This window comes from Rhinolophus sinicus, chromosome 6 (assembly GCF_057876585.1).
Source record: "Rhinolophus sinicus isolate RSI-liver-muscle chromosome 6, RSI-T2T, whole genome shotgun sequence".
Classification (NCBI taxonomy): Eukaryota; Metazoa; Chordata; class Mammalia; order Chiroptera; family Rhinolophidae; genus Rhinolophus; species Rhinolophus sinicus.
In genome coordinates this window covers 49721183-49747190 of record NC_142506.1, presented here as the reverse complement: position 1 = coordinate 49747190, position 26008 = coordinate 49721183, and the positions used below count along the sequence as shown (strand labels likewise).

Genomic DNA, 26008 nt, shown 5'->3' with positions numbered 1-26008 from the left:
CCTGTGCACAGAGAACAGACCTGCTGGATTCCGGGTGCTCTCATTCGCGTTATCAAGAGCTAAACAGGGGACTCAGATCCCAGATCTCCCGACAGTAGAGGCTGCGCCCCTGCTCTCCCTCAGGGATTAATTATTAGGCTGGTATCCAGAGCTAGGAAAAGGTGCCCTTTTGTGGGTCCTGGGAAATAGTGGAAGAGGGGAGGCTAAGGAGAGAAGGGAGGAGCTCCGGGTGGGAGGTATGTATTCCTAGTGTGCCCTTCTCTCCATTGTCAGTGAGATGAGAGGGTAGATTACAGATGAGAGAATAAAGCAAAGAAAAGCAGGGCATGTGTACACATCCTCACCATGGACCCTGGAAAGAGGCTGCACACACCAGCCTGGGGTACAGCTACGTGAAAGTGACCCTGGCTGCCCAGTATGACTGGGCAAGGGAGACTGTGCGAGTTCCACTTCCCAGCCCACCTCAGTCCCTGTGAGGTGGAGACATGCTCAGAAGGGGCCGAGGGGCTGCCTGACTAGGCCATTATAGCAGGGAGAGGGTCTACCCAGTTGGAGCTGAACAGGATAAAGAGAAGACCCCATGGAGGCCTGGTGAGAACCCACCAGGAGGTGCCAAAGAGAGGGGGGTCAGCCAAGGAATGTCACCAGGCTCTGACTGTGCCAAAGAGCCAGCTTCCATGTCACCACTCACTCAGGTTTCATCCTTAAATGCCAACAGGGCAAGCAGGATGGAGGGGCTGGGGGCAGCCTCCTGGAGCCCAGTGACGTGCATCACAGGCTCCAGAACGTACTGGGTGCCACACACTCACCTTCACTCATAGAAGCGAATGTCACCCATGGTGGGGGAAGAGAGGTAGATTATTTCCACCGGAAAATGAGCAGTACCTAAAGCACTGTTTAAATTATTACTTCAAAATAAATGCTGGAAGTGTTTTAGCCAGCAGTTTAGAGTCAACATAAAGGAAACGTATTTTATCTGAGTATCTGTGTTGTATTGAGAACAAAAGACGTCACAAAGGGTATTTATCAAGTTTTGAAATAAGAGAACAAGTGCATAAAGAGAGCTTATCAGCTTTAATAAGGTCACAGATAGGTTAAGTAGCCCCTAACAGTAATTCTTAAATATTTCTTTGATAGCATAGTTACAGCTTTGTTTACTGTTGAGAAAGGACAATCATAAAATTTTAGCAAAGAATTAAATTTAAGTTCCTGAGATATATGACTGCTCCATTCAATCATTCTAATACAATGATGTTTTTCTTAGAATTAGCTCTTCCAGTCATTGTGACATAAAGATCTTGATTAGTTAATTTAATTCCATACAAATTTGGTACATTTCTTCAGAGCATTTTCAATCTATCATTGCAAATATACTCATACCCAGACACATTATAAGTATTTGTGATTAGTGAAAGGAATCATATTTGTTACCAGGGAAGGCTGCACTTTGTGGTGACCTTTCTTCTTGGGGACAACTTCTCTGCGTTTGGACCTGCCACGCCTACAGCTGTGGGAGCTCAGGGGTGATGAAGAGACCAAAGCTCAATACTGAATTGCAAACATTTCTCCATGAAAATTGGGTCAAGGGAGAGCAAGGAAACTTCCCAACTTCCCTTCAAATCCACATTCTAAGGAGAAATCTTCATGTCCCAAAGTGAATTACTATCCCATCGTACCTTACAGCAATTTAGGATAAAAAGCGAATAATTAAGCTGGGTCCTAAGGATTCTTCAAAGGTAAAAATCACATACTGAAGAACTTGAATCAAAAGGAACCAAAATTAGGCATCTAAGTAAAGTAAGCAGCTCAAACAGAAGATATAATGTGTTGTAATAACTCCAGCTTCCCTTTCCATTAGCAGGTGTAACTGGTGCCACTTAAGGGACCAAAATGCCTTCTCTACCTCTTAGGATTGTGATAAATTGCTAGTGGGTTGCCTTCCAAATGAGTCATGTCTTGCTGGACATTGGTAATTCACTTAAACTGATTAACATAACAATGGACACAATGACATAATCTCCGGATTCTCATTAATATCGATAACTTGGCTGCTGAATCAAAATTAAAGAGGCTTGGAACGTGAATGATGTGTGGCTGATGTTGTCTTTTAACATAGGCCATCATCTCAGTTGGACATGCTACAAAACAAAGCCAGTTTAGAGCCGTTACTTTATCCTCTTAATTTCTTTACTATGATAACAAATTTCCTGAACATGAGAAAAATTATCACCAGAAAACAAAAGCAAGAGAGAGTTACACACCTAACTGAGTAATTTTAAAAATGCCTAACAGCAAGTATTCTAATCTGCTTCCAACATACGTTCCAATAAATATGATTCATATATATATATATATATATATATAATTTATTTATTTATATTGGCAACCATGAAAATAGAGCATGGTTTAAATACTTAGATAATATTTTGAATGGAATAAAGAATTCATTTCTCTGTGTCACTAAGGAAAACAGAAATCTTTTTCTTTTCTTTTTTTTTTTAATGTGATGAAGATACGTAAGATCTACTCTTAGTAAATTCCAAAGATACGATACAGAGTTATTATCTAATGATGTACATTAGATCCTAAGAACATATCCATCTTCTAACTGACAATTTATACCCTTTGACCAACATTCCCCCATTTTCCTACCTTCAGCCCTGGTAAGGAAATATTTTCTTTGTGGGATGTTATAGAGATTATATTTAAATTTCCAAGGACAATTTTTTTTTTTAAAGAGATAGTCCTACTCATAGGTAATTAATTGCACTAAAATGTTTTCCAGGTTTCCTCTGGATGTATTTCTACAGTGTATATTTCATGTTTCCTTTGTGTACTCTGATTCTTCTGTCTCTTGGAATTCCAACTGCTATTTATACGAGTCTTACTATTTCCTTATTTGGAATAATTAAGTACAGTTTTATAAAATGTTATATATATAGTCTCTTCCACATTAGGTCTCTGAATATTTTTCTCAATGTTTAGCTAAAATCTTCATTATTCTACAAAACTTATTCTAAGTGTTGAGTTCAATACAGCATACTTTTTGTGAATGACATATGCAGAAATTTGTTTCCTCTTATTTTTATCCTATGTGAAATTCTTCATTCTGGGATAATTTCTAACTAACTAAAATTAGAAATGTATGCATCATCTGAGTCCCCGAAATGGCTAAGAATTGAGCTTTTAAAAATTGCATTTTGCTATTAAATTTTTATAGAAATCTGTTAGAGGAAAGTCAGCATACTTTTTGAACATTTCCTGTCCTTGTCCCAGAGCTCATGAAAAAGAGGAACGCTTTAGATAAACCAGCTGCTGGATTTCCTAGAATAGTAAATTACTCTAACACTCCTATTTGATGTGATTCTGCCACACATTTATTTTCCAGCAGGATTTCCTCATTTTTCACAACTATTTGTTTCCACTCTAAATTAGCTTCCTACAAATAGCCTCTGGTCAAATGTGCAGAGAGAGAGCTATCTGCAGTTACCATAAATAAAGACACTCTCCAGTTCATTATACCTGCCTCCCGTTAATTAGAAAGTCACAAAATGCAACTTTTCATTGAAATCTTGCCTCCTTGCCTCAAAACAGATCAGTGTTATAGGATAAAAAAAATGAAAAATTCTGTGAACTCACTTGGAATTGTTCATGATTAGTGAATTATATTGCTAAATGTTTTGGATCAAAAAATAGCAATAATGAAAAGGCCATTCATATATCTGGAGTCAAGTAAAAATAATTCAGATCTCTTTCTATTTTGCCTTTTTAGCTTAAGCCATTCTTATCTCTTCTACCTCTCCTTATTCCCCAAATATTGGTTATTTTAAAGCTATTCTGCTATTAAGTTAGCTATCTGAGAAGCTTTAACAATATTATGCACACTCTAAGCTATCCTAAGCCATGGCTGTGATAATCTACTTATTCTTAGAAAAAAATTAATATTCATAATTTTGATTATGTAAACTAAGAGAGAGAATTTGGTCTTAGACGGATCTCCTCATGGTCTCTTTCTTTGTTGTACCTCATCAACTTTGGAATAAGGTAAACACTGTCCTTCTTGAGAAGGTAGGCAAATCTTTGAGTCTCTAAGCATTTCTAGAATATAATGGAAATTCATCTGTGCAAATTATAATGATGCAATTATATCGATGACATAAATAAAAGGTCTGTTAAAACTTTCAACAGTAATGTATTATTTCTTTGCCTACGTAAGGGAGGAACTCCAGTCTTTTCCATTTTACTACCTGCGAAACTTTCCTTTGCATAGTAAAACAAATATTTTGAGTCTGTCGAAATCTTCTAAAGGAATGACACTAACATCCAGAATCTCCACTACAACTTAATCTTTAAGTCTCAGGAAATTTGGATGTGAGACACAAACCCTTTAGTATTATGATTTCACATGAATAGATTTTGCGCTGTGGCATCAGTCATACCCACATATAAGATTCAGTTTTATAACTTATTAGCTCCTTGAAGCACAATCTCTCAGAGGCTGTCTCTTCATCTGAGAAAAGGAGACAATATCTATTTTGTAGGGTTGTTATAAGGATTGAATGACTTAGGTGTAAATACATAAAAAAAAAAAAAAAAAAACAGTAAGGACCGTCCCTAACAGAATCTCAATGAATGTGTCCCCACTTCCTTTATCCTTTACATCCAGAAGTCATCACGTACATGTGGACTACATAGACTGGGTCAGAAGTGACTATGGCTTCTAATGTGAAAAATGTTCAAACCTCAAAATGTTTCGGCCCCACTAATAGACACTAATATAGAAATGAAAACAACTGGTTGAATGTTGTACACGGAACTTACAAAACATACTTGTGTGTGCCATGTTGGGTGGGGTGCAATAAACTCAGCCATGTAATGGTTAGTGGGAAGGAAAGTTGGTGTTTTGGGGGTATGACGACTATACATTAACACATAAAAATTAAAAATAAGTTTTTGATGGAGAAATTCTACTTATACAATTTACAGTAGTAAATATTCATGGATTTATTCATTAATTTGGTGAATATATATTATCCCCCACACAGCAAGCACTGGGATGGAGCTGTGAGCAAACAAGGCCGAGATTTTTCTCTGCTTACATTCTGATTAGATGTATAATAAACAAATACACATGTAGATGTATAATAAACAAATACATGAGTATTTAAGAAATTACACAGATATGAAGGAAACACGTGTGGAGGTCTGCTTGAGAGTGACTACAGGGCTCCTACATACTCAATAGGTAGGAAGCCACTGACTGAGATGGCATTTCCCTGAATCCTGAACAAAAGGGAAGAGACAGCTGGAGTGCAAGGAGAGAGCATTTTGGCACACGAGGGCAGAAAGAAGCCAACTTGGTCGATAAAGAGTGAGGGGAAGAGGGTGGTAGGAGACGAGGGGGACCAAGGCAGGTCATGGTCATAAGGCCCTGACAGCCATAGGAAGAGTGTGGATTTTATTCAGGTATTCTGAAAGCCCTGTAGGTTTGTAAGCCAGGAGTGACCAGATGGACACAAGTGTGGCAAAGGGAAGAACCAGTGATAAAGGTGGACCTAGAGCAGTCCAGGCGAAACCAGAGGGATGAGACGGTGCTGGGAGAGTCAAGAGGATGAGGGCAGATTCAGGATGTGTTTTGAGGATTGAATCACTAAAACTAAATGAAGAATTGAAGGTGGGGAATGACGAAAGGAGAAGAATAACACCCAGGATTTTGCCTGAATCTCCTAGGAAAGGACTCAAATCTGGAAAAGGGAGATGAGAGAGGTGGGGCAGAAGCAAGTGAGAGGTGGGAGGTGAAAAACCTACTGTTCTGTTTAGAGCATGTAACCTGAGAACTACCTAGTGGACTTACAAGTGAAGATGCCATCTTGGTTGAATGGAGTCTGATCTTCAGAGAAGGGATCAGGGCTGCAACTGTTATAAAGACCCAGATGCAGTCAAACAGTTATATGCAAGGATGTCAAAAGAAAGTTACACTACAGAGTGAATGAAAACAAACTAAATGGTCACTAATATGTGATAAATTATGGAATGTGGAGAAAGGTATAAGTAATGTAATCCCATGTTTGTATAAATATATGTAAATTTTAAAAGAATATAAAAATATTTCAATATTTACATTGGAGTTTTTGAGTGAGATACATTGGAGATTTTTAGTGTTAAGATTAGTGTTGTTTTTTATTACTTTTTGTATCTTTTTTGTATTTTCAAATTTATAAAAATATTGAAAAATTATAAAAACAAGTATCATTAAAAATAGCTATTGAGTTATAATAGCTGAAGGTACTAAAGAAAGATTTGGCAAAAACAGTTTAATAATATTTAATTTCCTAACATTACTGTAAATTCATTAAATGAGAAGTGGAAGTATTGATATATTCTCTAATTAATTTGCTTATATGGTATGGTTTAACATTTTTGGCAAAGCAAAAAATTTCACAGTATGTCTTTTTTTCCCTATTCTTTGCATGCATAAATTTTGGTCCCAGAGAATTCTGCATGCAAAATACTAGACTTCACTATTTGTAGCTTTTATTACAGATATGTGGTATATAGTCCATCACTCTTAAATTTACTTGGACAAATGCAATGTGACATCCACTGCTGTTAATTCCAAACAACTGGACAAGAGCCACGACATACTGTGTTTCCCCTTACTGCTTGGTTTGGATGACACACTGGAAATGCTCAACTGTGTGGGAATTTGGCTCAGCACTGATGATGGGGAGAGTATGGATGAGGTCCATCACAGTCTCTGGAATAGTTTTCCATATGCCTGCAGTTATGGAATTAATGCAATGTTTCCCTTATCAAATATATGTTCCCTTGACCCTCTAATGCAGGGGTGTCAAAACTGTGACCCATGGGCCAACTGCGGCCTGCAATCCATTGTTAATTGGCCCACAGCAAACTCCAAAAATATATTTAGTTTACTTAAATAAACCAGGTGAGGCAATACGTACTTCACCTTGAGTGAATGGCCCAGCTGTTTGTGTATTTTACTGCATATGGCCCTTGGTAAAAAACGTTGAAAAAAGTTTGGACACTCCTGCTCTAATGAAATGTAATAATGTAATTAATTCAGGCACAATAAATGTTGATTAGCTTCCTGCAACTGGCAGTAATATCTTATTTTCCAATTAAATCAATCACTGTGCTCTCCCTTGAAATTCTTCCTAATTTTCCCTAAAATCGTATGAAGGAAATCTTCTATTTAAAAACATCAGTCACTCAGAATTGGGTGTCAAAATTTGACGCAGTTGTTAAACGACATCAGGTTAGTTTGATCAACAAAGTCAGTTGCCGGCTTTCCATTAGAAATTTTTTTACTGTAATGAAGCAATTAGGGAAAATGTGTTCTATAATGATATTCAAGGTCAAGGTTTAGGGAAAGATTAAGCTGAAAGCCAAGATTTGATTTTAAATGCAAGTGTTTACATAAGCATTCAAACCCATATGAGAACATTCCTTTAGTAAATACACTGTAGGAACAGGGTCACCAGATATATGAACTGGTGAATCCAGGTAAAATGATCATAACCGAAGCCCACGCACCAGCTGCTCATCAATGGCTTTCTACAGACATGAATAATGGAGACAAATTGTTTTGCTTATATGACCTTCTCACATGTTATAAAACTAACAGGCTTAGGGAAAGTAATTCAAAGGAAAAGTGAAGGAGAAAGGCTGTGGTGGTACACTTAAGAGTTTAGGAAGAATCTGTACCAGTGGTAGGTGGGGATGAGGAGATAAGGAAGGTCGTATCAGTGGACAGGACCGTTAATGTCTTAGATGTTTCTGGGACAATTCCCTCAGCCATATTTACTGAGCATCCTCCCAGTGCCCAGCACTGTGACGGATTCGATTTGGGGTTACAAAGGAGAACTGGCAATACGTACACAAGAGATAGTCAGACTCCAAGGAGGTACAGAAGGATGGACATATGGACAGTTCCATAACCAGGGAACAATGGCAGAGGAGCTAACTCAAGACACTCAGAATATTTACATGAGCCAAAAACTGTGACCACAATTTTAATGGATGTGTAGGTGTTTTCCAGGCACAACAGAAGGTGGAGAAGACATGAGCTAGTCCACTGGCCCGGGAACACATATTTAATAGTTGAGAATGACGACTAGAGTTCAAATGTTAGCAGGTGTGGCTGGACACAATGGGAGACTATCCTGAAATCAAGTATTTCAGGGCCTTTTATTCTTATTCAAATGTATCTGGATTGTAATCTCAAGGCAAAGCGGGTATGGCTATGGGAGATATTTACACAAAGAGTAAAATATTCAGATTTGTGTGTTAGAAAGTATTCCCGTGGCAAGGACTATGGCATACCTGAAAGGAGCAATGCAGGAGTCAGACCATTAACACGTTTAAGGGAAAGTCTAGGGCCACACAGGACTCCTGGCAAGGTAAAGAGCAGGAGGGTTTTAAAGAGTATGAAGTCACAGAATCACCTGGATTGCTCACTCGTTTTGAATAATCAGTAAAGCAAACTTGGAAAATGACTCAGTGTATAGAGCATATCCGAATATATTACATATGTGGATTGAGGTTTATAAAACAAGTTGTTTACTAATAGGGACAGGACAATGGCCGCACATGTGTGAGATGGATAAGAATGAAATAAAAAAACGTGTTTTTGTGTGAAACTGAGCATAACAAAATTGAGTGATAAACACGTTCACCAAAACAACTTCTGGTTCTCACCTAAGAAATAAACAAGTCCAAGGAAAAAAGGATAAAAGCAGAGCTTCAGAGCAATGCTGTGAGAAGTCTGACTGGACACTCGGGCTAAGCCCCTCTGCGAGGTGCAAACCTTGATACCCAGGGACTCTCCAAAGCTCTTCCTTGCAAGACCAGCTCGCCTCAGACCCATCATGGGCCCAGTCATCTCTCCCAGACCAGGGACCTTCTCCACCTCAATTTGACTCTGGGACTTGGTTTGTTATTAAATTCTATTCTTTTCTGTATAACCTTCTGTGCTTACCAGAGCATTGGTCTCTGGAGGGACATTGGATCCCAAATAAAGCTGTTACTTACTCTGTCTGAAACTCTGTGCTGGGAGTTTGTTCCCCATTCACGTCACAAGTACCATGCAGGGACGTAGGGCCCTGCTGAGGGGTTAATGTCCCTTTGACTTTCAGGAAGAGACTAAAATGTGGTGACTGCCCTCACAGGAGCCCAGGACACTCAGAAATTCTAACAGACAACTTGCAAGGTGGCAACTCCCAGTAGTCACAATAGGGTTTAAGGGAAGAGAAAGAAGGTGGGATTAACACATCAGTTGACATTGGGACTTCTAAACTTGTAATTGCTTTTAGAATATCATTAATTCATCACTTCAAACAACATTTAGTGAGAGCTTCCTCCAGTGGTCACTGTACTAAGTGTTGGCTACCACGACAGACACAGAGGCACTGAGAAACTGTCAGAAAAGAGTAAACGGAGTGAAGATACTGGAAAATGTCTGAATGACAAAGGACAAATGAACTTAAGACAAGGGCTTAGAAGAGTGAGCACAGATTAGATTAATAAGAGTGCTTCTTTGAACAGTTTTGACAGTGACCTCCTCTCCCCAGAAAACACACATTTTTATCACGTAACCCAGCCATATACACACACACATATAAATGAAACAAAGGCTTTGTCAAAATTCATTATGGGATGTATTCTGATATTTTATTTTATTTTATTTTGTTGGGTTTCATTTTAAAATGTGGGTGGCAATCTACTACAATGACTTTATGATTGTTTCACAGGTCACCTTGATGTCTGAACCACACTGACAGAGAACTCAGATAGAAGGATTGACTACCTTTGTTCAGAAGCCAGCTGAAAAAAGAAGTGTGTGTCAGGGGTATTGTGATGGAGTTGCCTTTCTCATTAGCGGGGAAAAGAGAGTCTGAACAAAGGAAGAGGGCTTTACTAACTAAGTGGCTTTCACTTACTCTGCCTGCCCTTGACGGTCTCCTAGCCCCAGGCATGAACGAAAGAATGAGATTCAAGCCCAAGATCCACTTTCTTTTGGAAATTAAAAACAAAAACAAAAACAAACGTTTACTGATATGTTCAAAGCTTGTAACTGATCTCGCAAAGAAATTAATAAGCAAGAGCATCATTCAATTCAATTACATTTATCTGCGTCCTCCTCTATGGCCTGCTTTGTGTTAATTTCCCAGGAAGAGTTAATAACAAAACTGAAACAAACAACCTGAAACTCTTTATATATAGTGTTTATTCCTTGCCTTAGACTTACTACTGTGTCTCCCAGAAAATAAGATCTCGCCGGACAATCAGCTCTAATGTGTCTTTTGGAGCAAAAATTAATATAAGCCCCGGTCTTATTTTACTATAATATAAAACTGGGTCTTATATAATATAATGTAATATAGTATAATATAAGACCAGGTCTTATTTTACTATAATATAAAACTGGGTCTTATATAATATAATGTAATATAATATAAGACCGGGTCTTATATTAATTTTTGCTCCAAAGGACGCATTAGAGCTGATTGTCCAGCTAGGTCTTGTTTTCGGGGAAACACGATTTTTCTATCTTGCAACTTACCTTATGTGGCTCCTCCTTGAGAAAGCCTCTGTCAATACCATAATCTGTTTAATGAATCTTAACAAGTTTATAACAGGAGGATCAGGCACTGAAATGCATCTTTAATTCCTCTATTTTATTAGAACGGTACATTTTTCAGGTTGTTAGTACTTAGGGTGAGGGCCCCATGATAATTGGGCAACAATTTTTACTTTGGCAGAAATCTATTTTGCCCCCTACAGGAAATAGCAGGAAAAAAGAACAATTAGCGGGGAGGGGCGATTCACCCTCCTTCACTTCTGCATTCTTTTGCCCCATCTTCCAAAGGCCATTAGACATTATCATTTCATTAGATTCTTTTCATTCTAGATTTTAAAAATCTAAATTAGAAATGAATTATCAAGAATGCAAAATATTCTGTGGCACATTTGTGTATCACATTTTTGTGTATCAAGCACATTTATGTATTTCTACATCCATGGCATGAAAGTTGAATGACCTTGATTTGGGAAAGCCACCAAAATCATGTATTCAGAAAACCTCAGAGGTAGGTGAGCTTTCCAACATGAAACTATGCTTATGAAAAGAAAATATTTTTAAATGAATGCATAATTTTGATGTTTTTCATCTCTCCCAAGAGGAATGGGCTACTTTATCATTGCAATCTAAATAAACAGTTTAATATTTACTTACTTGCTTAGCTTAAAAACGACGTCTTTTTATCATATCCAAAAATCACTAAAAATGATTCACTTTCCTGTTGGAAAACTGCCTCACCACAGTGCATGGCTGACACTCTGTTTCTGAAGTTTTTGAATTGTCCTTTTTGTCACAAGCTCTAAGGGCACACTGACACCACATTTCTAATTAAGTAATGTATGTGAATCAATGACTCCGGTTCTACAAGCAACTTTAACGTGATTAGGTAATACAAGCACAATACATGCTACTCCATGCTTCACACAGAGATGTCTAGAACTTTGATTACAGAACAAAGAACTGGGAATTGCTTTTTTTCCTTCGGTGTAATTTTTTCCCCTTTGGGTCTCATAGTGTTCAAGTCTCTGTCAGCCCCTATCACCACTCCTAGTACCATATAGTGTATAGAACAGCCTGGGGATTTCTTTAGATTCTAGAACACCTACAGATATTCTTAAAAATAAAGAAAATAAGATAGGAAACACATGAACCATGTTAAAACAGACAGGTATTTTACAAAAATTTTAATTTCTGGAAATGATCAATATATGAAGCTTTGGTGAGTAAAAATTTCAACCTTTGTAACCTAAAACTATGCTTCGGAGAAAGTTCAACCCAAAAATTCTCCCTGCTATAAAGAGAAGTTACTTTTATTTAAAATTAAATATGCTACTATTTGTATATACATATGGTTAGATATATATCACTTCCTCTATGCAAATACATATGTGTGCATATGTCTATATACACACTTGTTAATATATACATAAATGCATGTACACACACGCACGCGTGCACACACACACTCTACTTCCTTTCCACACCTCCTGCCCCTCACTCCCCAGTGGCTCCCTACAAATATAAATTCCATGAGGACAGGCACTTTTTTATTGTTCATAGCCCCATGGCCCGCCTCATAGAAGGAGGCCCATAAATACTTGTTGAATGAATAAATGGAATACCTGAGTTCTCCAGCTTCAAATATTTAACTAATGTAATTCAACATATGATTTTCTTTTTAGATAATTTTGCCCCGTCAAATTTCAAATGACTTCAAAGTATTAGAATCTTCTTTATTAAAAAGCAAGTGTTAAAACCACTGCATCTTCAAAACTATCTCTGCTTCCCAGACTTATTTGTTATTACATTTAAGTTTTCCTTGTTTGGGTAAGCAGAACAGTTGAATGCACACCTAGGGACAATAAAATACTCGCAATATCTGTCATCATAGAAATTAGAAAAATATGAGACAAATCAACAAAATTAGTTTCAAATAAATGAGTTGAAAGAGTTAACGTGAAAGCATTTTGTGAGGTGCCTGGTATACACACAGGAGACACCAGTTGAAACCAAAAATCATAGTCTTCATCTTGTGGAAATAATCACTGTCACACATATTTATTCCATGACATTTACATTGACTGTTCATGTGAAAAAAATAAGACATAAGAAAACATAATAAATGAAGGTATCATTTGGCTTTAAGGATAAACTGCCCAATCTTAAAAATGGCTTATGCATTCTCCTTGAAGACATCTGATTGAATCTACTACAGAGGACACGTCTCAAATAGACACAAATTCTCATCTTTATTCATATCTGTTGCTGCAGAAGAATAGAGTGGGAAATCTTTAATTTTATAAACTATGTATTCTCCAGGATATTAAATAAGCGTGGCGTAAACCCTGAAGCACATATTTTAAAAGTTAATTGTATTTTAAAATAATTCCACGTATAAAATATTATGTCTCCATATGTATATGTTCATCCTACAGTGGTGAGACTGTCACAAATTTAGGTTATATAAATATGCATGTAAATCAGTAGTGTCCACTGCACATTATACGTCTCCCCCTTTGTCAAAAGAAGACAATAGCACTGTCTTTGCAGAGCTTTTGTGAAGATTTAGTGTAGATATGACAGTCAGCCGTCCCGGCACATTCACTCGCTTAGTGAACGTGTAGCCACTATTATTATGATTAAATTTCTACATACAACTAGAAGTCCTTTAGCTAAACAGGAATTCAGAAAACAGTCATCAAGATATTCTAATCTTTAAAAACATAAATCAGACACTTAAAAAGTCATCAGGAAACAACCTGGAATTTTGTCAAGTGTTATACTTAGGAATAATTTTTAAAATAGCCACTTCTTTCAAGAATATTATTTGTGCTGTATTGCTCTACCTACTGGAAAATATTAAAGCTTTCATACTGTGTTAATACCTACATGACTCCATTATACTCCTGCTTACACAACTGGATTAATATTCTTGATACATGGTTCAAACATCATCCCTTTTTGCTTGAACCATGTCAATCTAAAGCAACTCATGCACTGAAAACTGATTGACCCTGTCAACCCATTTTCCTTCCTTAAAGATGTCTTTCTTAGCTGAATGCTTTCCCCTTGCCCATTACAGCCATCTGTGAAAGCTGAAAGGGGTGGGATTCTGTGTACTATTTGTAATCCCACCTACAGCCCGTGTTGACCCCTCTGTATAGATACTGATACACACTAAGTAACAAAGATGAATGCTGAGTGTGAAAATACTGGCTTAGGGGACTTAATACTCTTTACTGTTCAGATGGTACTATTCAAGAACAAACATTTAAACTAAACAATTTTAAGTCCTCCTCTGAGTGATATCTTGCTACTAAAGTAAAATTCCGGTGAAATTTCATGTGGCTAGATAATTAGGGTTATTGACTTAGAGAGTTTCTTTGTTTGGTTGTTCTTCCCTCTATTTTTTTAAAAAAGAGCTCAAATCTACAGGAATGTTTAATTCCACTTAATGTACACATCCCACCTTTACCAAATCAGATTAATAGTAGGCTACTTCCAGGGACATATTAAATAAATAAATAAATAAATAAATACACACACATATACATTACATTATGTAATACATTACATAGTGTGTGTGTGTGTGTGTGTGTGTGTGTGTGTGTAGGGTATATATATTTGTGTGGTGCGTATGTATATATGATTTTAAATAGTTTGTGATGAATTCAGGTCTCAAGTGTTAAATAAAATTGATTCAAAATATATATAATAATTACTATAATAAAATAAAGTCTAAAAAACTATTTTATTTTATTTTTTTTCTTACTAATTTACATGGAAGAAATCATTCCAACCTCGGTCAAGATGAAATCAAATAACCCTCATCATTTTTGAAATGTTGTAAAAATAAAATGCTTACTGATAAACTAATAAGGAAGTGAATAGTCCATTATACACTTTCAAAACTCTTTTCTTTTGCTAAAAATATTAAAAATAATAGCACCATGGTATGTTAAGAGTTGCCACTTTTCATTTTTCTGGTTTTACTTTCTACAGATTTATATCAATAACAAGTTTAAGCTAATATTCACATTAAAAGAATTTTAATAGAAATATACTTGACATGGTAAATGCAATTATTTCCTGTTCAGAGAACAGAGGACATTGTGTCAATCATTAATTTAATTAGCAGCTACACACTGAGTGCTAGACACTGGACATACAAGACTGAATGAGACAAGATTGCCCTCCACAAGCCAAGAGTACAGTTGGATAGATGGACTGCTACAGAATATTGTGTCTCCCCAAAATTTATATTAAGTCCTAATGCCCAATGTGATGGTCTGTGGAGGTCGGGCCTCTGGGAAGTGGTTCGGTTCTGAAGGTGTGCCCTCATGAGTGGGATTAGCATCCTTATAAAAGACCCACGGAGACGCTTTGCCCTTCCCACCACGTGAGGACACAATGAGAAGATGGCCTTCTAGGAAGCAATTCTCACCAGACACCAAACCTGCTAGCGCCTTGATCATGGACTTTCCAGTCTCCAAAACTGTGAAGAACAAATTTCTGTTGTTTAGAAGCTACTCCGTCTATGGTGTTCTGACAGCCCAAATGGACGAAGGTGGAAATGTAAACCAATTATTGTAAGAGATGCGATTGTGCTCAATCACAGAGGCGTGTGCACAGTACAGAGGTGGAAGAAGCAAAGAGGAAGTGGTCCATTTTAAGAGGAGGATTAAGGAAGTTTTCATAGAAGGCAGTGCATGTAAGGTGAGTTTGGAAGTTAGAATCAGAGATTGATGTGGAGTATGTGTGAACACTTGGAGGCTTGTGGTATCACGCCACGCGGGGAGGCTGGGGGCATCTAGGTGGGGCTTGGTCAGCAGAGGCAGAGGAGAGCAGCTGCGGACAAATGAGAGAAGGCTGCACAACCTGTTCTAGGGCATTCCCACCCAGATTCTACTTCTAGTCATTCTTCAGCAGACACTCGCCTTTCATGGACTCAGCTTCTGCTCATCCTGCAGCATATTTCTGCTCATTCACAACTGCTCTGAGGCTGGCAGCACCCCCGAGCTTGACTGTGTCGTACTTACAGTGATGGTCTGAATACACCTACCGATTCTTAAAGTCCCACTGATAAAGACTTCATCTATGTCTGTCTCCAAATTACAATATACTTCAGTTCTAAATGCCCCATGTTTCCTCCAAACTGGCACCGTGACAGTGAATAACACAGTGTGCTCCTCTGCAGCTTTTAGAGCTACTGTTTGATGAGGCATTAGATTGATATCTGACTAAATCAGACTCCTTTAGAAGGAGACTTCTAAAGCCATTAATAATTTTAAAAATAAATATCACACATAATGGTCATGAAAATAAGCAGGGAGACATGAGAACCCATCTGTTTAGTAAGACCATCATTCCAACATCATGACACAACTTTTTTATTACATCCTAAATCCTAATATGAGGCTTCCAAATATGAACGATGACCACACCAGAAGACTGAAAATATGGAATGATACAGGGCTCTGGGGAAGCAGGACAGAATAAGCTCCACAGTCATCTCTCACTCAGGTCCCCAAGCAGGGACAGCAAAGCCAGCAGTCAGGCCTAGCCTCATGTCTACCGTGGTGGCTCCTACCTAAGAAACCACCCCCCAAACCGTTATACTCAGAATCCTCCTCTATTACCATGACTGTCCTTGTCAGGAAAAATTGCGAAGGCTAAAGCTATTGCAGAAATAAGCCACAAGAAAAATAAAAGGAAGTATGGTGTCAACCCATGGCCCTTGGCTTCGATTCAATAGCAACAGAGTTCCCCAATTTGAGGTGTGGTAAAGAAGGAAACTTTCTTTAGTGCCAACAGCTTAATTGTGATACAGCTCAATTATGAAGCCTCACGTCTGTGAAACAGAATGGCTATGAGGCGGCCCTGGGGGCCAGACCCCCCTCTGGCTAGATAGCTCCACTCTGCTCTGCCCTGCTCTGCCCTGATCTGGTCTAGAATGATGTCTTTGGTGTTTCATCTTTAGTGTTTCAGCTCTAGCAGGAGAAACAGTCTTCAGTGGAAAAGGAAAGTGTGTTCTCCAAGCCAGAGGGGAGCTGGCTTATACATATACACAGAAATCCCTGTCCCTGCTCGGATTGGTCCATCCTCATGAAAATGAGACTCCAAATCCTCACAGCTTGATTGGCCCAAAAGGCACTGCCTTGATTGGTCAGTGGAGATGCTGATGGGGATATAGTCATGCTGCTTTGTTTGAATGGGAGAAGCCTCAGTCTTATGGGTTGAAATACTATCCCAGGATCTCCTTTGTAAGGGTGGATTCTGATGTTAGGAACACAGTGCAGGTAGGCAGTTCAGTGTGGGAGGCAGACAACTTAGTGCAGACTTCTCCCTGAAGTGTGGGTTGCGTGAGAGGTCCATGGGTAGAAATGGCTGCTAGTCTCTGCTTACAAATTTGAGCCCCTTTAGCCACCAGGAGTCCTTCTTGGTAAGTATTTTCTTTGTCAGGGTCCACAATGCAACATTCAATACTACTGTAATCTGAATTACAAACCAGTCAGATTAAATTTATGTGGCTGCTGATACGGATGGCTACAGAGAGGGACTGACCAGATACCATCATTGTTTCAGATAGCTTTTAGTTAACACACAAGGGAAGACAACTTGGCTTTCTGCTCTAATACACAGCAGCCTGGCAATAGCTCTTGGCTCTGATTATTGCCCCAAGTTATCAGTATTTCCCACCTTGGGAACAATTTATGACTCATTTAAAAAACACCGTCCATTACAACCACTGAATTCAGCCAATACAAGCCCAAAGGACAATACCTAAGTTTATTCATAACAAGAACAAGCATGAAATCTGATTCAGAATATACGATTGTGAAAGTGAAAATCCAGCCCTTCCCCTCCATTATTTTGTGACACATATTCCTCTCTCCACCTCCTTTGTTTTTTTTTCCCCTTTCTGCCCAGAAAAAAAAAAAAAAAAGTCATTTTAAATTTGGTAACAGGCCTAACTTCAGAACAAGTTATACATTGAGCTAATATTTCCTAATAGTCCTAAAAATGCCAATAGAATTTGTCATTTTTATTTTTTTAATCAGGATGTGATATTTCAGTTACATTTGCATTTTATAATTTGATTTAAATTTTTTGTTTGTCTTTTTTGAAATTCTGGATCTAACAAAACAACTCTTATAATTGAGCACATTTCCAAAAGTATCCTAAATATAATGCTTGGCAAAGATATTTTCATAATCAGAAAATCCCCCATTTATATTACTTTAAAATTGCATTGTACAATAATTTGTGATTATATCTTCACAACTTCCAGTGAAGGAGACAGCTACCATTCCTTGATGCTGTGTTAAACCATCCTAACAAAAGCAGTATAGAGTATATTTTAATGATTTTATTTCACAGAAAATGAGACTTCAAAGTGTTCAGTAACTACTTTAGATACCACCATGAATTAGTGATTTTAAACCTTTAATTTCTAATTCCAAAATCTGTGGTTCTGACCATAATCCCACATTCATCCAGTGAATAATAATTGATAATATTGGTTGTTCACCAAGTGTCATACACTGTTCCTAAGCACTTGACCATATCAATTCATGTAATCCACACAACAAGCCTTATTATTAGACCCATTTTACAGATGAGAAAAACTAAGGCACAGAGAGGTTAAATGACTGGTCCAACATGGCAAAACTGGACAATGACATATCAGTTTGCAACTCTACACAGTCTCACTCTAGACAACTCCACCTCCATACTTAAGGACTGTGTTACAATATCAGCAAGTGAATACAAGTTACCAGTTACTAAGTTTTTTGTTTCACTTATATGGAACATTTTATTCACGTAATAAACCATTATCCCTTCAGTGATAATCATATCTATGCCTGGGAAAGAATTTGCAAATCAGTTTTATCGCATTGGTTGAGTTATATAATGACCCATTTAATTTTAGTAGAAGAGTCTTTCTCAATATTAGTAAATGTATTTATTAAGATTTTCATTTTAGTCTTTTATTTGAAACATGCTAGCTGTGCTCTATTAGCTAAAGAGAACGGTCATATGAGACATTAAAGAGATTTAAGTTAACAAAGGAATTAGATATATTAAACTAAGTGAATAATATCTGATCAATTTTCTATATTGTTCCCTTAGTATCCTGAAATTAAACATAAATGTGTTTAGTGTATTTTTTTTCTCCTCCAAGTGTAAATACCTAAAAATAAAATCTGAAAGAGAGTAAGTATCCTGGAAATAAGAAGTAGAAACCTAATTCTTATGATTGGTGGGGATTGGTGTGTACAGCATGTGAAACATATGTGTTTTTTCATATTTCATGCAAACATAATTTTCTCAAATACGAGAAATGAGTCATTAATTAAATTAAATATGATTCTATCATTTCTCTCTTAGGTGAATAATATACAAAATATTAGACTGCATTACCAATTTAAAAATAAAATCATGGTCAAAACTTTTACCAGTTTCTACTTCTAATATCAATCACAGATAATACTATCTATTTTTATCGGGTTTATAGTTAACCCATAGTTTCACAATATCATCTCCCTTGACCTGTAAAGTAATCTTATGGATTAGGTAAAGCAGAAATTCTGCCTCTCATTTTGCAGATGAGGAAACTGAGGCCTAGAGATTTAAGGAACTAATCAGATGATAAATGTTGGAGCTGAAACTAAAATTAAGGTCTTCTGACACTGAGTATAGTTCACTTTCATTGACACCATAAACATCATATATCAATTACCACATGATACTTGTGTAACAAAAGCATATCAGATGCCCTGTTGGGAAAAACTACAATAATATTGAACTGCTTCAAAATATTAAGTAAAATATTTAGGCTTACATTACCAGATTTATATGATATTAAAGAACTAAAAAGCACTGAAACTTTCCAATGACTTTTTCATTTAGTTAAACAAGAGGTAAAATACTATACTTCTAAATTCTGCCTATATAGATACATATATATTACCCAGCTAATATATATTCATATACATAATAAACACATCTCGCCTGTTCTTTCATACCTGGTCGTTACATAAACAGACTAAATTTGGCCGTATTTCACAGCAGCAACACAAACACATGTATTTTGCACATTTTTCATTATAAATGTAGACTCCATTAAAATCTCAATATAGAACCATGTAAATGATATTAACTAGAAAATACATACCAGTGAAGAGCCTCAGCAGTGACCATCACCATGGGAACGGGTACCGCTCCGCCAATTCACAGTCCACTGAGCAACTCGTAACCAAAATCTGCGCCATCACTGTGCAGATCTAAACAAACACACAAAGATGACAAAGTGAGTCAATAAATACCATTTCATAACATTTGCATAGGAGCATCTTTACAACCTGTAGCCATTAGGAAAAAAAGATATCTGACAAGCAGTCCAAAGAAGGGCCTAATTACACCGCTGTTTTCCACACCGTGAGCAGCACAGCATGTGGAAACACCATGTAGTCAGTTAAAAAATCTGATTAAGAAGTAACATATTGAGTAGTAAATTGGTATGATATCACTAGAAGGTTATAATTTATTAACAGGAAACAAAACAAACAAAAAAGCAAATTTAAAATCCTCTGACATGCAGTGTTGTTTTAGGGCCTAGGTGCTGAGCACTGTGTGAAATTTCATCCCGTCTCCACAGGGAGGTTGTGATGTATGTGGTCTTCAGCCTTTACAATGCGGAAGAGCGCCGCGGGTGGCCAGGCTGTGAACACCTCGCCCATGGTCCTTTGATACCACGTGGGCTGTGAAGAGCACACACTTCCTCCCGTGTTTACTTGTGCTCCATACAATATGATAACGCACATCAAGAGCATTGTATAAAAACGTATCTAATGGGTCTGTTTCCCCTGTAGTTCCCTTGAAGACAGTACGATATTCTATTCATCTTTGCGCAAAACAGAAAGTGGGGTCTCGTTTTAGGATACAGTGCCTGGAACATGGAAATATTTGCTGAGTAAGCAAATGAATTTCCAAATGCAGGAATTGGTATATATATCTATATATCTATATATTTATATCTATATCTATATATCAATTCACACTTTTGTTTCCTCCATCCTTTCATTTACTTGCCAAAGTTATCTTCCTGTTTGCAACACATTCTTACAAGGAAAAAAAGTAGGAACAATAATCTTGAAAAATCATGTGAATGAAGTTCAAATACGTTCTTTCAAAAAATGAAAAAGTAGTTAGTAGTCAATTTAGTTCAATTGGAGAGGTTCCTGAAGAGCAGCAAAGGTTAGATAACAAAAGAAAATTTTCCAGAAAGAAGGGGAAAAAAAATCCACCCTTCACTTCTGGACCAGATACCAGCTTGCTAACAGAACGGACCGCCTTCCCAATGGCCAGATCGCAGGGTGAAGACTGCACAAACAGAGGGAAAACTGAAATGGCTGAAGCCTCTAGGTAAAAGCTGCTTGATTGGATGGAACTACTAGGAAAAGCTACTCTGGACTGAAGATGCTGTAGAGAAACAGCCAGAGGAGGACCCTAAAGGTCAGACCCCACTTCTCTGCACAGAAGCAGCAGTACTCCATCACCCCGTCTGCTGAGGGCAGGGGTGGGCAAACGACCCGTTTCTGTGTAGCCCATGAGCTAAGGATAGGTTTTAAATCATTGAAAGAAATCAAAAGAATCATGTAAATTATTTGAAATTCAAATTTCAGAGTCTATAAATGAAGTTTTATTGGAATACAGCCACAGCCATGCATTTCCATACTGTTTCTGGCTGCTTTATGCTACAAAGACAGAGCTAAAAGGTTGTGACAGAAACAGTATGACTCACAGAGTCTGAAGTATTTATTATCTGACCCTTTATAGAAACAGTTGGCTCATTTCTGGTCTGGTTAGTTTTCAATATGGAGGGGATGTTATTAAAGAAGGGGGGGGTGCTTTCGTGCAGATCGGAAGCAGGGAGTGGGATTCACTTCCCAGAGGGGATCAAAAGCCCCAGTGCACCCCAATGGCTGCACTGATATGATGAGCTTTTCCCTGGAGAAGGCACCTCAAAGGAGGTTAGACTCAACCACACTCAACAGGCACACTGCCTGGGCCAGTGAGGACGGGAAGGAGAAAGCCATCCACCAGGATAAGCGTCCTTGCCAACACAGCAGGATGGTGTGGTCATGCAGGCAACTTCTGAGCAAGATAATAAACTACTGTTGTTCCAGTAAGAGTTGTTTGTCTATTTATTTATTTTGCTACTGGGAATGGAAACATTTAGAGGCAGACATAAAAAACAAGAATTACTGAAGCAAAGTTTTCTTCGAAATGGAATCGAAGAAAATAGACAAAGCTTACCTTAATATTTCCCAATTAGCATAAGCAATCAACACATGATGACGCTAATTCCTGTACTCAAAAGTTATACATATCTCATATATATATAAATAATATAAATTATACATATATGTGTGTATATGTATACATATATGTATATATGTATATATACATATACATATACATATACATATACATATACATATACATATACATATACATATACATATATATATATGTGAGTGAGAGCAAGTGAGCAAAAATAAGACCCAGCCGGACAATCAGTTCTAATGTGTCTTTTGGAGCAAATATTAATATAAGACCCGGTCTTATTGTACTATAAGACCGGGTCTTATATAATATAATATACTTATATAATATAATGTAAGATCGGATCTTATATTAATTTTTGCTCCAAAAGACGCATTACAGCTGATTATCTGGCTAGGTCTTCTTTTTGGGGAAACACGGTAGCTATTTCAGCAGAACAGCAAAAAGAATAGTGTGACAAGTTATTACCCCGCAAAGAATAAGATTATTTGACAAACAACAGTTGAGACCCCAAGCCAGGCTGATTTGTACTCAGCCCACTCTCTGACACCTGCCACTGCATGAGGAACCCCTCCGTGTCATCTGAAAATGAGCTTTCACGCTCATCTGAAAGCAGTTCTGAGGAATGACGATCATGAAGCTACTCTGATTCTCATCACATTATAACAGAACAAAGGCACAAAAAACTGAAAGACTTCTGTCTAATTAAAAGCACCTTTTATCAACGAAAGTAGAGAAATGTGACCTTGCTTGTATAGCTATGAAGTGTAGTCATCAGGAAAGCAGCAGCAGCGCTTTTGTGTGTGTGGGTGGCTTTTCTTCCCGACAACAACTATGCTCAGTGTCACCACTGATGTACCCATGGTTTGAACACACTAATCGTTCGGCCCAGAGCCAATGGTGAAAATACACATTTTTAGCTAAGTTTTCCACAGTGTGAAAGGTTATCTGAAAATATTTTTTTCTTTTTCTTTGTTAAGACTCTAAAATTAATTATTGTAGCAACTGTGTTTGATAGCCACAGTGGTAAGGTAAGAAATCATAAATAAAAAACAATGACGGCCTTGATGGAAAAGGCTCAGGTGCAGCCACTATACAAGGCATACTTCTAAGTTTGCTGTAAATTGCTAGTGGGTAGGTTTATAAGTGTGTTTACATTTGTAATGAGGCAACTGTCACTTCATGTTTATATTTATTGGCTATTAAACTTTAAAGACTAGGTGTGGTGAAAATAAACTTTTATGTTTATTCTACATTTGCTCTCCTGGTGTTCCAATTACTCTTTTCTATCAATTTTAAGTGAGGACGGTAAAATTACCTTGACAAAAACCAGAGCGTTTTTTCATATGTAATTTACAAACAGAGACAGCAACTTTTCATTCTGTTCAAATTTTAAACCTAACTCCAACATTATCTCATCGGGTTGAAACATTCGTTGGGCAGGCTGTGGATAAAGGGCTCGCTTATGGATCGGAGCTGTCAGAAGTGTACACAAGTGGACAAACTGTTTGATAGAGCAGTGCTGTGATTAGCTAATGCTGAAAGGCGGTCAGAGTTAGCACAAAGGGTCACCAGAGGGAAAATGGGAAGCAGTGTCTTTGGCAGCTTCCTGAAAAATTTTTTTAAAAATTTAAAAAAACCCACAATTTCAGAGACTCTCACCATGCTTTGTCATTGCATTGAAGACCAGAAATGTAAATTAAAGGAAGGGATGGATACCTGTAACCCTCCCAAAGGCTATGGCACAATCTCATTATTTTAGCCATTCTACGTACCTCCTCTTCTCACTCTGATCACTGACTGCTTTACATGCCTATTTCTTTTCTCAATCTTCCAAACCTGTTACTATAACCTGTACTGTGCAGAAGCTGTAGGTCTTACAGACTGAATTTCAAAGGTAAATAGCCAGTGAGTGGGCAGAGGCAGGAATCAAACCCTAATCTATCTGAATCTCTTACTAATGAAAGAAAGGTCCTTGGGAATAGAATTGGGTGCAAACGCAGAGCCCACTCTCAGGTCGCAGAACTGAGCATACCATGCAGGTTTGTGGGGAGGAAACTGGGGGCTCAGTTAAGTAACCCTGAAGAACGCAATCCCATATCGGAGAACTACTGGACTAAACATCCTGAAATAAAAGCAACAGAATAAGTACTAATAATTAGGGAACAAATGGAATTAATTTCTGAACTTTGTTAGGAAGGACGATTATCAGTGCCAATGTATCAGTTAATTTATGGATGATAAAAAGAAAAAATGATGGATACTAGACCAAGAGGCTTCTAAACTGGGGGAATGCTTAAAGGGGCATTTTTTTTCCTTTTTTACCTAACTGCCACAAATTAGAAATTAATGAATACCTAAGCCATTTGCAATATGCTGGGAAAATCAGACGCGGAGCCCAAGGAAAGTAAATTAAAAGTCATCGCTGAAGCCTAAGAAGGGAAAGAAAAGAAAACCAAAGAAAGAAAAACAAGCTTAATTACTCATATTATCTTAAGACCTAATAGAACCCACTACTGGAATGCTGAAGCTTTCCACCAGAATACATCAGCCGAGGCAAATATGCATTTAGATTGAAGTGGAAATGGCTCACTTCCAACTGCTGAGCTGTTTGCTGGAACACACAATAACTCAAGTATGTGAGAAGCTAGTGGCTCCAACCTGAAAAGGCCCTGCTTTTCCTGGAAGCACAGTGAAAAGGAAGGCAGCCCAAAGAACACAGGCAGCGTAAAGGTTGGGATTTCTCTTTTCACACTACCAGCCTGGATATTTCCATGGCTATCTTCATGAATGCCTGTGGATACTTTCCTACTTTTGTCTTGAAAGAAGTAATTGATGACTCAGAAATCACAGAGTTACCATAAGTGGATATTACCATTTTCAAAAAGATGATGGTTTGCTAGTATCTTGGATACAGAGATGTCTCAGGTATGGTTTGAAGTCAGAATATTTATAAATTTAAGAAATCTCCTGGGTCTTTGGAAGTGATGACACTTCTTTAATGTCACTCAGAGGTGAAGACAGATTCAGTGCGGTGAACCGTCCTTGGTGCTGATACCACAGCACTCTCATGACTAAGGAGGAAGATGCGGCAAACTCAGAGTCATAAGACACTGTGCTCTCCGGGCAGAAAGAGGACATCCGCTCACCTGGAAATGGCTGCAAGGTTGCTTATGGCAAAATGCATTCCTGACTTCCATGCATCTCTTCACTCAGCTTCTCTCAGGCCAAGCCCTCCTCCACCCTACACATTTAAGCAAGTATCATTCTAGATGTGGATAAAATAAGGTCCCTTCCAATTACACATTAGAGAAAGAAGGCTTCTAGGTCAATTACAAATTGATATTAAGAACAGAATAAGAAACACAGGATAAGCCACCGTCCTGAAGTGTGGGGTACAGTCTTTGGACAGGGGGTCCTGTATTACATGTACACACACGCTGTTATTAAACTTTCCATTTGTACAGTGAAGACAACCATTAAAATGATCAGCTTTCTTAGCAGGGATATGCTGAATTCCAAAGGCATACAGCTGCCTGATGGGCACAGGACTTCCCTCGCTGGCAGCCTCCCCACTAGCTGCCAGGACACTTGGGCAGATTCACTGTTTATAAGTTGTCCCCTTCCTCAGTCACAACTCATGAGCGTCAATCTTGAAGCTATGTTCTCCATCTTAATAAAGATTGTTTGCCATAGGAGAACGATAGCTTTAACTAAGAGAATACTACTAGCCATGTCTTCCAGCTGGAATCTCTAACTAAATGAGATAGAATGGAGGGTGCTCAGGCCACATGCTCCTCGCAAACTCTAATTCTGGGAACTGGAAAACCAAAATCAACGTCAGTACTTGTTATCTGACTCCCACGAATTTGGATATGCTGTGTTTTCTTTCCATTCAGTTCAAAATATTTTTAAATTTCCCTTGTGATTTTTTTTTTCTTTGACCTATTGGTTCTCAGAAGTATTTTGTTCAATGTTTAATATTTGAGGATTCCCCAAATTTATTTTGGTTGTTGATTTAATTGACCATAACATGTAATATTGTTATGAGAG

The 26008-nt window shown here is 37.8% G+C and overlaps 1 protein-coding gene across 8 annotated transcripts in view; it reads right to left on the bottom strand.

Annotated features, from left to right (window-relative positions):
- The window catches only part of CHRM3 (cholinergic receptor muscarinic 3), a 437857-nt gene that overhangs the window by 296582 nt on the left and 115267 nt on the right, over positions 1-26008 (bottom strand). For all 8 annotated transcript variants that reach the window (XM_019746847.3, XM_088799094.1, XM_088799092.1 and 5 more), the window contains exon 2: positions 19782-19890. The gene's annotated coding sequence lies outside the window, so the exon portion shown is untranslated. The remainder of the gene's footprint in view (positions 1-19781; positions 19891-26008) is intronic.